A 13,529-nucleotide genomic window follows, 5' to 3' on the forward strand; every position below is an offset into this window, starting at 1 on the left:
CCACATTCTCCACACTACCTTGTTTTTTATAAATGACTATTTCATCTACAATATCATCTCGAAAAGGAAGTGAAAATTGATCTTGTTTGGTTGAATCAATCAAGGGTTGAAAGTTGATGTCATCCTCCGATTGTTGACGCATTTGAGCAATTGGTACACTCTCCTTCAACTTGCTGTGGTGTTTGATGCCATCTTCTCCTCTTATCTGTGAATAGACAATATCATCTCGAAAAGGAAGTGAAAATTCATCTACAATATCATCTCGAAAAGGAAGTGAAAATTCATCTACAATATCATCTCGAAAAGGAAGTGAAAATTGATCTTGTTTGGTTGAATCAATCAAGGGTTGAAAGTTGATGTCATCCTCCGATTGTTGACGCATTTGAGCAATTGGTACACTCTCCTTCAACTTGATGTGGTGTTTGATGCCATCTTCTCCTCTTATCTGTGAATAGACATTTATGAATAACTTTGGAAACTTAAAAAGAAGAGAAATAAACCTTAGATCCTCTTCTCCTTGGACATCGTTTGAAATCATTTTCTTTTTCCCCTTTAGGGTGATAATACTTTTCTCTTCAATGACTTCGTCTTCCTCCTTAGACACCATGTGAAATGATTTGTTTTCCCTATCCCATGAAGATTCATCAATTGTTATGCTTTCCTCTTCTTGCTTGCCATTATCGATAGATGATTCCTTCTCCTTTATACATTTGATTAGTTGTGGTGGATCCTTTGATGGTGATAAGTTCATGATACTCCAATCATGCATTACAAGTAATTCTCTTGGCTCTTGATCAAATTGTTGTTGAAGAGTTGATGCCCACATAACTTTGTTGCTACTCAATGCAAATCCAAAACACAAATCTTGCATGAACACCTTCATACACTGCAACTTGGCACTTACCAATGCTTCCTTACATGCATTGATCTCCAAAAGTCAATCTCCAGCTATCACTTCCAGGTTACCTTCTTCATCTTGCAACTCCCTTGTGGGTACTTCACCATCAACAACTTTTCCTGTCATATCTTCCATTTGATCTTGCACATATTCATCATCAACCACCATATCGCTTGTTGTATCAATAATGTCCTCAACATGATGTACATTGGCATCACCATCCATAGCATCGCTTCTCATAACAATCTCCTTGGATTCGTCTTTCACATCATCATTCTTTATATCAAGATTGTCCTCATGAACTATATGGGGGAACTCCACATTCATCACCTCTTCTTCTTTGTCTCTGGAATCACCTTCATAGACATCATTATAACTCCAAAAATTAGAATAATGATATGAGGGAACTTGTTGAATCGAACATTGTAAGTATGCTAGTTGTTGGCTCATGACCGATCCACAATTATTATAGCTTGGATTTATGGTATATGACGTCAATACTCCATATGTTTCACCGAATAACAACTTCTTCAATTGTTGATCATAACTTTAACATACTCGAAGAAAATCATGGAAAGACCTTGGGTACTTCATATGCATTTCATATTGAACATATGGATCTAGCCTTGGTTTGAATCTTTGCATCTTGAAGTATACATCTTCAACGCCTGCAACAAGTCGAATCCAAGTGGACCATATATCCAAAAACGTCTTCTCATACTCGAGGTAGCACATTGATGAAACCATACGAAATTGGAAAAGTTCTCTTCGTAGATCTGTCGCATCGCGAACTCCATATCTTGCCATTAGTTTGATGATGAATCGGTAGATCCAACCGTCATTGAGTGGACAACCGTTCCTCCCGTTATACGGAAAGGATTAGCCCTCCCTGGACCGCCAAAAATGATAGGAGAGAGATGATAGAAAACAGAAATAAATAAGATATATAGATCCAAAACAACAGAGATTTATTGATAATGAATGATTATGGTATAAGTAAGAGAGAAAGAAGATACATAAACTCAAGCCTACAAGGATAAATTGATCACTAGAAAAACGCACTACATGAATAGGCAAGAAAAACACCACCAGAAAGAGACTCCCCTACCACCTTACTCTTCTGGCCTTATATAAAGTTCTCTTCCACTAGATATGTTTCCCTTGCTTTCTTTTTTATGTTTTTTATGGAATTTTTCATCGAGTCATATTCTTATCTATGACACAACTATCTTCAAATCATCATATCTCCCTCGTCCAAGTCCAAATATAAAGCCTTAAAAAACTATGGATAGCTCTCTTCCTAAGCTTTCCAACCCATACTTGGCTTCCAAATAGAATGAGTTATGAGTGCTCGTTGTAGATTGTGTTTTGGTGGCTCGCTTTTTTCTTCTTTTACTTTTCTCCACGTGTCTTGCTTTTTGTTTGACTTATCCTCAAGACCTTGGTTCGTGTTCTTGACCTCCAGATGTGAATGCTCCATACTTTATATTCTTGTAGAGTTCAATACCTTGAATTCTAAAAACACTTTCACAGATACTTGGGGTGGAGTTGCAACCACTGAAGCTATGTTTTTGTTGGTCGGAAGCGTAACATTTGTTGGCGCTCAGAATGTCGCTCAAATAAGTGATTGTCACATCACACTTCAGTAAGAGATTTTGGATCATCATGGAAGGTAAGAAGTAAATCCTTCACATCATTGCGCAGACCTTGATGAAATTGGTCCATTAACGCAGCCTCGTCCCATGGAATATCACATGCTACAAGGCGAAAATTTGTAGCATAAGCGGAAGCAGGACGATCTCCTTGTCGTAATCGCCAAATTTTGTTTATTGTGGTCCTCATACTATCGGTGTCTCCAAAGTTGGCTTGGAACTCATTAATAAACCCTTCAAAATCTTCTAATAATGGTGAGTGCTTCTCTAGGAGTGGTGCAAACCATGCTAATGCGGTACCCGTTAACAAGGTACCAACTAGTCCCACACAAGCAACATCAGTTGGGTAACTGCTATGATGCAATTTAATCACAAGTCGTACCTGATTTAATAATCCATGAAATTGAGACCTTGTACCATCAAACTTGGTCGACAGACTAATCTTGGGTTCCTTCGGCGAGGTTTGAACTGTCGAGACTTGGGAATAGGAGAGAGAAAGATGTGATGACGATAGAAGGTATATATATATATAGAGAGAGAGAGACAACACTAGAAATGGAAAGAGAGATTATATTATAAGAGAGCAAGGATTACAAAGAGTAGGCTAAGGGGCTATAAACTGGTGTTGAACCGAATGAGTTGTGATGAATGAATAGACACCTATTTATAGGTCCTTATGGAGTATTCTAGAATGTTCTTGAATATTTTCGATATTTATGATATTTAATATAATCATGGAATATCCTAGAATGTTCTAGAATACTCTCAATATCTTGTAATAACTAATAATGCATTTTGTATAATGGTTAAAGTTCTAACATATAGACCAAGACGTCTTGGGCTCGAATCCTTGTAAGGCCAAAATGTATGTCTTCATGACAGTTAGAGGCCTATGCTCCTAGTCCACTAGGTAGTTATGTTCCAAGGAGTTAGTGTCAGTCGCTTAGTACGAGCATTGAAGTACTTGTCAGTGCTTTTAAGTACTTGTATAAAAAGTGCTATGATGCACATTTGTATGTATAGAGTTTATAGAGTGTTTTGAATGCAGGCTCATTGTCTTGCTATCTATCTCTATCTTTGTCTTTGTCTCTCTCTTTGTTCGCCCGTTTGACTCCGGCCATCGTTTTCTATGTTCTATAGCTCGTTAGAAAGCTTTTTTAGAGAGCTTTCTAAGGAATTTTCATTTACTAAATTCCGTTACCGTGATGAGAAGTTAAGAGCATTTTCGTCCGCAACCATCTTTGTCGCACGGTTCCTCAAACGTAAGGTAGATTTTGAAGTCATAAATCAAGTGAAAGGTACATTCTCTCTCTCTGTCATTCGAACCATTGCTTCCATGCGACTTAGGTCACATACATTGCGATGTGAGACAGGGCGTTGGGGCACAAGTGATGAGAGTGGTTGGCTATGCACACTTTGCCCTAAACAAGTTCGTGAGTCTGAGTATCACACTTTGATACAATGCTCTGCCTTTGATCATATTCAACCATGCTTTCCACATCTCTTCGACCAAGCCCAATCCTTGCATGAATTCCTCTCACAACCACAATGTGCACTCTCGATTGCAACATTCATTGGTAAAGTTCTTGAACATCGAGAGTCACTACTCACTTTCACACGTATCATGTGAAATGTAATATTTTTGGTTTCATAGGTCATATTTGACCTCCAAAGAAGATAATATAATCCATCCATCTATCCATATATCTCTTTCTGTAGGGTTTGGTCCTACAATGGCAAACACTCATAAAGCCGCCACAAAGTTCGGGAGTATGATTGATAATGAGCCAAGATCACCAACAAATCTTGATTCCAATGCAATAGACAAAATGCTTATGAGTCACTTGATTTCTCTTCAAAAAACCATAAACAAGCAAGGTGAAGAGATCAGGACGTTAATGAAAGAGAATGCTAAGATCTAGATTGTTGTCATTAAGAATGAAAGTCTTAAGAAAGTGGTTGCAAAATTTGAAGATAAGATTCAAGAATGTGAGAAAGATTCCTTCGAAACAAATGAGCACCTTAACCAGATTGGGTTAAAGGAAGCATTAAAAGAAGAAAAATTGGACACGATGAGGCGGGATGTAAGTGAGATGAAAAATCTATGTACAACGAAGTGATGGGCCAATGTATGTGATATCAAACTCATCGACTATACATGTGATGCATCAAGAGAAGAATATAGAAAGCATAGATGTCCGAGAATTGAAAGAACGTGAATGACGATCACAGAACATTGTCGTCCTTGGGATTAAAGAAGAGAGTATGGAAACATCCGCATACCTCAGAAAGGCCACTGGTGATTTTTTTAGCATGCATTATGGGATGTTGGATGTGAATGTATATGGGGCACACCGAGTTGGGAATATATGGTGGTACTCACTCCGAAGAAAGGCCTATTGTATGCACAATGATACAAAGCGGCAGATCATACTAAAAAATAGTTGGGTATAGCTCAAAGGTATGCAATGCTTTGTGAATGAAGATCATACTATCTAAAAAACAAAATGTCGGACGTAAAGCATATGAAGAAAGATTGAAAAAAAAGGTTAAGGATGTGCCTAAAGATGGAAATGTAGGCAAATAGGGACACGTGACCTATGAGCCTAACCCACGTCTTTTACGACTATGCTTTTGGAATTACAATGGATACCCATGGAATGCAGGATTTGGCATAGATGAGTTCACCAATGACTTGGATATCACACTTCTTGTTGAAACATGGGAGCATGATACTCCAAGGATTCAAGGTTTATGAAACTACAATGTACACTCTCTGATATGGGAGAAAAATCCAAGACAATGAAGAGGACAAGGAGGGGTGACATGTTTGATTAAGAAGGAAATAGAGAAATATGTGTCAATCATAAAAAATGATGAACATAAATTCTACATATGGCTCAAAATAGAAACACCTAATGATTTTCCCACTTTCGTAGTTGGATGTTACATTCCTCATCAGGATTCTAACTTTTATTCTTGTTTGGATTCTAACTTTGATTCTTTTGCCAATCTAGAAGATGATATTGCTTATTTCAAATCCAAAGGGGAAGTTATTGTCTTTGGTGACATGAATGCTTGTACAAGAAGTTTCCAACTTGATTCACAAGAATCTTTCATGCCACATATCTGTCATAGACAAGATGCCACATAGAATGGCGGGGGTTGAACCCGTGACCTTCTGGTTTTATTGGGCAACCTTGCCAATTGAGCTACATCAATTTGTGCTTTATTGTACTGTATAAGATTCAACTTATTTTATTATAGATTGATCACTAGAAATTTCAAGAACCTTCTAGAGAATGCATCTTCATGCGCTCTCTAGAAGTTTCCATGCACTCTCTAGAAGTCTTCTAGCTTTCATGCATACCTCCACATTCTTGTATAAATATTGGGGTGCACCTTGATTACAATCAAGGTGAACAACACCAGTTACGAAAGCATATACAATTCTTGTTTATTTTTCTATTCTCTCTCTCTTGCTTGTTCTCTTGTCTAAGCTTTGTCTCCCGCTATCTCTTAATATTGAGCCTCGTCTACTTGTCCTTGACAATCTTGTGGTCTTGCTTATGCTCTCACTCTCTCTTAGTACTTAGCCTCATTCCACCCATTTGTGACAGTTCCTTCACCTTCCCATTTTCTGAGCCTCAGCATGTCGGATCTTACATCAAAGAAAAAAACAACTCTCCGATGGAACTCGAAGAAAAAAACAACTCTCCTCCTACATCAACAAATGTTCTACCTATAGAGCATAGTTCCTCATCTAGGCTTTCTCCAACTCCTCCCCATCCCACTACAGTATGGAGCCCAAGATTAGTTTACCTGACAAGTTCGATGGCACGAGGAAGCATTTATGAGGGTTCATAAATCAGATGAACCTTATTATCAAACTAGAGCCTCGATGGTATGCGGATGATTTTCGTCAAGTTGGTCTCACCAGGACCCTTCTGTCCGGAGCTGCACAAGCCTAGTTTGTACCATTGGTCGAAACTTCATCACCACTTCTACAAAATTTTCCTGCCTTTCTGGCAACATTTGGGGATTATGACTAACACCGAACTACCATCACCAAACTCTATTCATTACATCAAGGTATGCATCTGGTATTTGTTTATGCCTCTGAATTTAGACAATTAGCATGTGATGTTCAGTGAGATGGCCAAGCTCTGTGCGACCATTTTCGTCGGGGCCTTCGAAGCAAGATTACAAATTTACTAAACTTTCCAGAGCGTACGTCATTGTCGCAAGCCATCACGCAAGAAATTAGTTGTGACAATCAGTTGTTACAGCTTCGTAAAAAAGAACAAGCAACTTTAAGGTGGAAACCCTTTTGAAGATCTTCTCCATCGTCATCGTACGAAGACCCCGTGCTGATGGAAATTGATCGAGCTCGCGCCCCGCCACTCACTGAGGTTGAACGGAGGTATCACCGAACCAATAAACTATGTTTATATTGTTGTGCATCCACCCATCTAATTCGTTTTTGCCCAATCAAGAATAACCAATGACAAATATCTACAAACAATATGACAAGATGGCCCCAACAACCGGAAAACGACGGTGTCCAACTACAGTAGGAGCCATGTGGTCGGACAATCTGCATTCGTGTGGCTCCCATAGTTCAGCTACATCGACAAAAGATTTCTTCTTTCCAGTAAGCATCCATGTCAAGTCAATTTCAATTAGGTCCTTTGCACTTCTCGATTCTGGGGAAACAATGTGATTTATGGACGAAAGGTTCGTTCGTAAACACAAATTTCCGGTTGTCCAATTGGCCAAGCCAATCCGAGTGGAAGTTATTGATGGACGCATGCTTTCTTCGGGAGCCGTCACCGAGGCATTAACATTTTTTATTATCACTTCACCGCGACATTCAGTTATCCTTGGTTTGTCTTGGCTGAAGGCACATAATTCACTTGTTGATTACTTTCTCCCAAACTAGCTCGGAGATGCAAGCAATATCTCATGTTGCTGCAGGTGCTCACCCTCCCATTAATGCAAGAATCAACTCCAAGGCGAATTCTCACATCCCAATCACAAAAAGGAAAATAGTGCATAATGTCTCTGCGTCAAGCAATCCAATGAGGACAGCTATTGACTCACTATTGTCCAAATATGAAGACTTCAGGGACATGTTTGAGAAAAAGAATGCTTATCACTTGCCTGAGCATCGACGTTACAACTGTGTGATCGATCTGCAAGAAGGTGTCGGTCCTCCCTTTGGCCCAATTTATGGGTTGTCGGAACCAAAACTCCAAGCACTCCAAACTGATCTCGATGAGAACCTTGAAAAGGGTTTTATTCAACCCTCAAAATTACCAGTAGGAGCTCCTATTTTGTTCGTGAAAAAGAAAGATGGCTCCTTACGCCTTTGCGTTGACTATCGGGGTCTAAATTAGATTATTGTTTGCAACGGCTACCCACTGTCTCTCATCCCAAAGCTGTTGGATCGATTCCAGACTGGAAAAATCTTCTCTAAGATTGACCTACGGGGAGGAGCATACAATCTGGTATGAATCAAATCTGGAGATGAATGAAAAACCGCCTTTAGAACGTGCTACGGTGTTGTGTCAAAGCACGTCACGTATAAGAGCTTGGCGTGTCTAGGTGGAACCACTGGAGTTTTGAACCAGGAGAGTGGAAATAAGAAGATGAAAGAGAAGAGTGGGAAGTCGAGCCGGAAGTATCTCAATAGTCACAAGTGGTTTGCAGCCCGACCCGCGAAGACAAAAAACCTTATATCGTTCCACCTACGTAACCAAATTAATTGTGCAAACACAAATTGGAAATCCCTCTGGAAGAGCTTTCCAACAAGCTATAGAACGTAAAAGACAGACGTCATAATTGAGAGTTAAGAAGAAAATACCGTACAACGCTACTCCTCAAACACAGACGAAGAAGAAATGCCAAAATAGGAAATTCACTATTTCTTCGAGAGAAAACCCTTTACAAAATAGGACTCTTTGATTGTTCCCCCCCCCCCTCCATGACAGACGCCCTCCCCTCTTATACTAAAGTGATGTCTTTAATGTAGGCCACGTGGCACACACCTAGAGAAGCTTGTGCATGTGCGCGATATAAAGCATGTGGACCATGTGGCACACATGTAGAGAAACTTTGCATGTGCGTTATATGGTGCACATGAAATACATTACATGGTTTTGACTACACAACATTTGTTCCAGAGTAATGCAAATAAATCCCTAAGAACAATAATACTAAAGAACTTTGAGTCTAGAATGTAAATCAATTCCAATGAGTTGAATCAGGTGGATCTCCAAGGAGTGTTGGGTCACCGAACCAAGTTGAGATGCGTGGTTGTAATTGATGCAAGTGTGGAATCATGGTTGCACCAATCGGTCGTATCCCTTTACGACATGCACCCCCTCCTAACCTGCACATCCTCCGGTATGTACCAAGTGGAGAAAATTCAACCAAAGTCTTCTTTCCTTTTATTTGAACATTTGATGATGCATGCCAATCATCTTCATTCAATTCCGGAATCGACATGAGAGACATCTTCTCCACTTCAAACTTCTCGTTTACTTTCTCTTCTAGACGAGTATCATGTGATGAAACTGTCGTTACCGCTTCTAATTGGATACTTGTAGTTGCCACGTCATGGACCACCTCTTCTTCAACATCTTCTTCCCAATTCAAATTAGCTTCCACGGATCGTTCATCCTGCAAAATGTCAGGAACAAGAGAGGCTCTTTGTTTAAAGAGTTTAATTCGTTTACCAGCAATCGGATTTCGAAGAAGAGTTCCATCAAATTCTGACAAGATATATGTTCCATTTTGCCGGACTACTACCACTCGATATGGCCCAAACCATCGATGAGAGAATTTTCAAATAGATTTGTGTTGATGCTCAAGGCTACTATCAAACACAAAAACCCAATCTCCTTTTTCAATGGGAATATTCCGAACTCGATGTCTCTTGTCAAATCGATCCTTATTCTTCAATCAAACTTCTTGTTGTTTCCTGGCAGCTTCAGCTATAGCCTCCAACCTATTCTCTAATTGCCGAACTTGAATAGCCAACAAATCTTCACGTTCCCTCTGATCTTCCCAACGTAAAACTCCCCAAGTGGGAATCATCCACTCCGTAGGTATAATAGGCTTTTGACCAAAAAGTAGTTTCGATGGCATAAATCCCGTAATAGAGTTGTGAGTGCATCTATCAGCCCAGAGAGCATAAGGAAGCATGCTAGGCCACATAGAAATTTGGCCATCACATGCTTTGACCAAAGCTTTCACAATCGGACCATTGCCCCTTCCCACTTTACCATTTCCCTCAGGATTATATGCAATAGTCAAAGTCAATCGGATCCCGAATCTTTGGAAGAACATTCGAGCCTCATCTGAATCTAGCTCCCCTCGATGTGTTACAATTTGCCCAACATTACCATATCTACAAATTACATCCTCCAATAAAAACTTTAGAACGGCCCGATGCAGACTTGTTTCGGAGAGGTCTTCCTTCCACTTGGTTGGACAAATCCTCTCGAGCCAGAACCAAATATTTCATTTGATTTCGACCAGAGGGCATATGAACTATATCCACCATCCACTTATAATGCAACACAGGTGAGTACATCGGATGTAGCTCATCTCTCACCCTATAATCAGAATACATTTGACATTCAATGCATGATTCCACATACCTTTGGATGTCTGCATACATTCCCTTCCACCAATACTGATCCTTAATCTTCGAAAATGTGTTGACCACTCCTTTATGTCCAGCCCAATGACTATCATGAAAATCAGAAATAATCTTATCTTTCTAAACTTGTAAACCGATAGCTCGAGTTGGAGGATCCTTAACTTTCTTTGCAACTCTCCAAAGATATCCATCCTTCAAGAGAAACCTATAAGCGTTCTTCCTGAATAGCCGAAAATCATTTGGTGTCTAATCAGGGCTTCCTTCTTGTGCTTGTAGGAATTTCCCGATTTGCAATAGCTCTCCTTCATATTGTAAAATGCCTCTAAATTCTCCTCATTTTCCATTTCATCTGAATGTATTTATACACCATGGTAATACATTCCAAGATCCATTCGGTTATCTTAGCACACTTCTATTTACTTACTTCTAACTAACCCTTTACTAACTATAGCCTAACTAACTAACCCAAGGTCTAACCCCCTAACCTTAGTTATAGCTACTTGGGTTAGGTGAGAGCTTTTTCCTGTGGTTTTACCACATGACCCCACAATTCCCCCCTTCGAAAAAATCAGAGCCTGTTGACTGTGTCTGATGGAGTCTTTGCTCTTTTACTGTGGGAGCTACCGTTGTCGCGTTGTTATGGCAGAACGCGTCGCGCTTGCTCGTGTGCGATGGCGGCTCTACGTCGTCTTGCTTGTTCGTGTGTGATGGAGGCTCTGCGTCGTCTTGCTTGTTCATCTGTGATGGCGGCTCTGCGTCGTCTTGTTGGTTGGTTGCGACCGAAGGGTTTCCGGAGTCCTCTTCGCAGGGGTCATCATGGTGAGTTTCCTCCTCATGGGCTGATTTAGTTGTGGATGGGAGTAGATATGGCTTCATCCGGATCACGTGCGCATAGGTAATCCGTCCATTAGCATCTCGACGGAGAGAATAGGTGTTGGCCCTCATTGAACGGATGACCGTAAAAGGGCCAATCCATCGATGCATCATTGATTCACTAAGTCCTTGTCGCCGGATTGGAAAATAGACTAGGACCTTTTCGCCGATTGCATATTCTACCAGCTGACAGCCCTTTTCATAGCACCATTTTTGTCGTGCTTGAGCCAATTGCAGATTCTTGTGTATGCTCGTCCGTAAGATAGGTTGGACCTGTTGCAAGTGCAACCACCAATCCATTGCATCGGTTCGAGTATGTTTTTTGGGCAGATCCACCTTGATGTCGGGGGGTAAACAAGGGTCTCTTCCATATAGTGCTCTAAAAGGACTGATTCGAGTCGAGGCCTGCACCGAAGTATTATACGCATGTGTGATGAATGGTAGGATCAAGTCCCACGTTGTGTGTAGTTGATCGATGAATGCGGTAAGTTGTTGTTTAATCGTCTTGTTCATCCGTTCTGTCAATCCATTTGTTTGGGGATGATATGGGGAGGTAAAAATTTGTTGAATGCCTAATTGTGTGGCTAATGCTTGCAATACCTCTCCGCTAAATTGTGGGCCTTGATCTGACAGGATGCGAGCTGGGCAACCATGTGGGAAAATGATCCACTCCATCAACTTTGTTGCTATGGTGACAACTCGTGCATCTGGAATTGCGGCAGTTTCGATCCATCGCGTCAAGTATTCCGATATGACTAAGATATACCTGTTTCCTGCCTGGGATTCGGGAAAAGGGCCGATGATATCCCATCCTATTAATTCAAAGGGTTCAGAAACAGTAATAGGTTCGAGTAAGCCGTCATTGGAATGGGGTGGCTTAATTTGTTGACATGAGTGACATTGTTTGATGTAGGTTGCGATTGTTGTATGCATTTGCGGCCAATAATATCGGAGACGGATCTTGTCCAACACCTTGTGGAATCCGAGGTGGCCAGACATCGGGTGATCGTGAAAAAATTGCATATATAAATTCCTCAAGCTTTGTGGTATCTAGATTCGTGGCTCTTTTCCTGTTTGTATAAAGTATACGACATTATTTTGCAACTGGAAATGGTTGTGTACCTTGTTGCTTGTGGTCGATTGGATGTCATGGGTGTTTTGTCGTATTTGTTCGTCGGCTTGTTGTAGGGCTGCTATCTGGGCCATCGTTGTGGGTAATTGGACTACTGTAGGGTTGACTTGAACACATTGTGTTTCTACTTTATCTTGGCACACTTCTATTTACTTACTTCTAACTAACCCTTTACTAACTATAGCCTAACTAACTAACCCAAGGTCTAACCCCCTAACCCTGGTTATAGCTACTTGGGTTAGGTGAGGGGTTTTATCCACTAGTTTTACCACGTGACCCCACAATATTCCTCCTCTCTAAATTCAGGCACCTGCAAACCAATCCCATTACAAATGAATCCATTATCAAAATCATCCTCTTCCTCCAGAGAAAATGGCTCTAGAATAGTCCGTGCTCGGGACAACATATCAACCATAACATTGGTTTTCCCTGTAACATGTCGGATCTCTAGGTTAAATGTTTTAATATAGGCAATCCATCTCAGCATGGATATATCTATAGAAGAGCATCTTGAAATCATTCCAAGGATCGACAGAGAATCCGTCTCTATAACCACTTCCGATCCAATCAAATAATCCTTGTCTACTTTAATCGCAGAAACTATGCCCCACAACTCTCTCTTTATTTGAGCATACATTCTTTGTTGATCATGTAAAATCTTTACTCCAAACCGAATAGCATATTGATCTCCAGTTTCATCCTCTTGATTAATAACCCATCCGATTCTAGTCGGACTTGCATCTACAGTCACAAAGATAGGTCGACCTTGCTCATATATAGGTAGTCGCAAGGCTGGTGCAGATGACAAAAGTATCGTAATCTTCTTCATGGCCAATGTATGCTCCTCCTCCCATATAAACCTTTTTCCTTTCCGTAATAGCTTATATAAGGGATTAGCAATATGTGCAAAATGTGGAATCCAAATATGATAAAAAACACATGCACCTAAAAACCGTCTTACTTCTGATGTTGACTTGCAGATATCCTCCATTGCATTGATGTCATCCACGTTGGCTGGATCAGGTTTCCGACCATAGGGGCCATACAAATGTCCCACAATCTGCACTTCAGATCTACCAAAACTTGATTTTTCTCTAGAAATTGTCAAATGTGCCTCCTCTAAATTCTTCAATATGTCTTCACAGTTTGCTATATGATCTGAGACGAATTTCCGACATCCATCCAACCCAACTTCTTCATCCTTCTCCTCTTTTAGACATCCTTTAATCGGAATGTCATCCAAGAAAGGCATTGTTCGACGAGGAATGTGATCCCTGAGCACCTTATTCATTGCGTTCATCATAT

The 13,529-nt window shown here is 40.4% G+C and overlaps 1 long non-coding RNA gene across 1 annotated transcript; it reads left to right on the plus strand.

The window, feature by feature from the left end:
* The first annotated feature begins 10,833 nt into the window (after window positions 1-10,833).
* LOC147865115 (uncharacterized) lies at window positions 10,834-12,320 on the plus strand. Its single transcript, XR_015529618.1, has 3 exons — window positions 10,834-11,645; window positions 11,726-12,138; window positions 12,281-12,320. It is a non-coding gene; the product is annotated as an uncharacterized LOC147865115 (long non-coding RNA).
* The last annotated feature ends 1,209 nt before the right edge of the window (window positions 12,321-13,529 follow it).

The sequence above is a fragment of the Azolla caroliniana genome, unplaced genomic scaffold (assembly GCF_043228905.1).
Source record: "Azolla caroliniana isolate FFs.n. ecotype wild unplaced genomic scaffold, voAzoCaro1.0.p SCAF_4, whole genome shotgun sequence".
NCBI classification, from domain to species: Eukaryota; Viridiplantae; Streptophyta; class Polypodiopsida; order Salviniales; family Salviniaceae; genus Azolla; species Azolla caroliniana.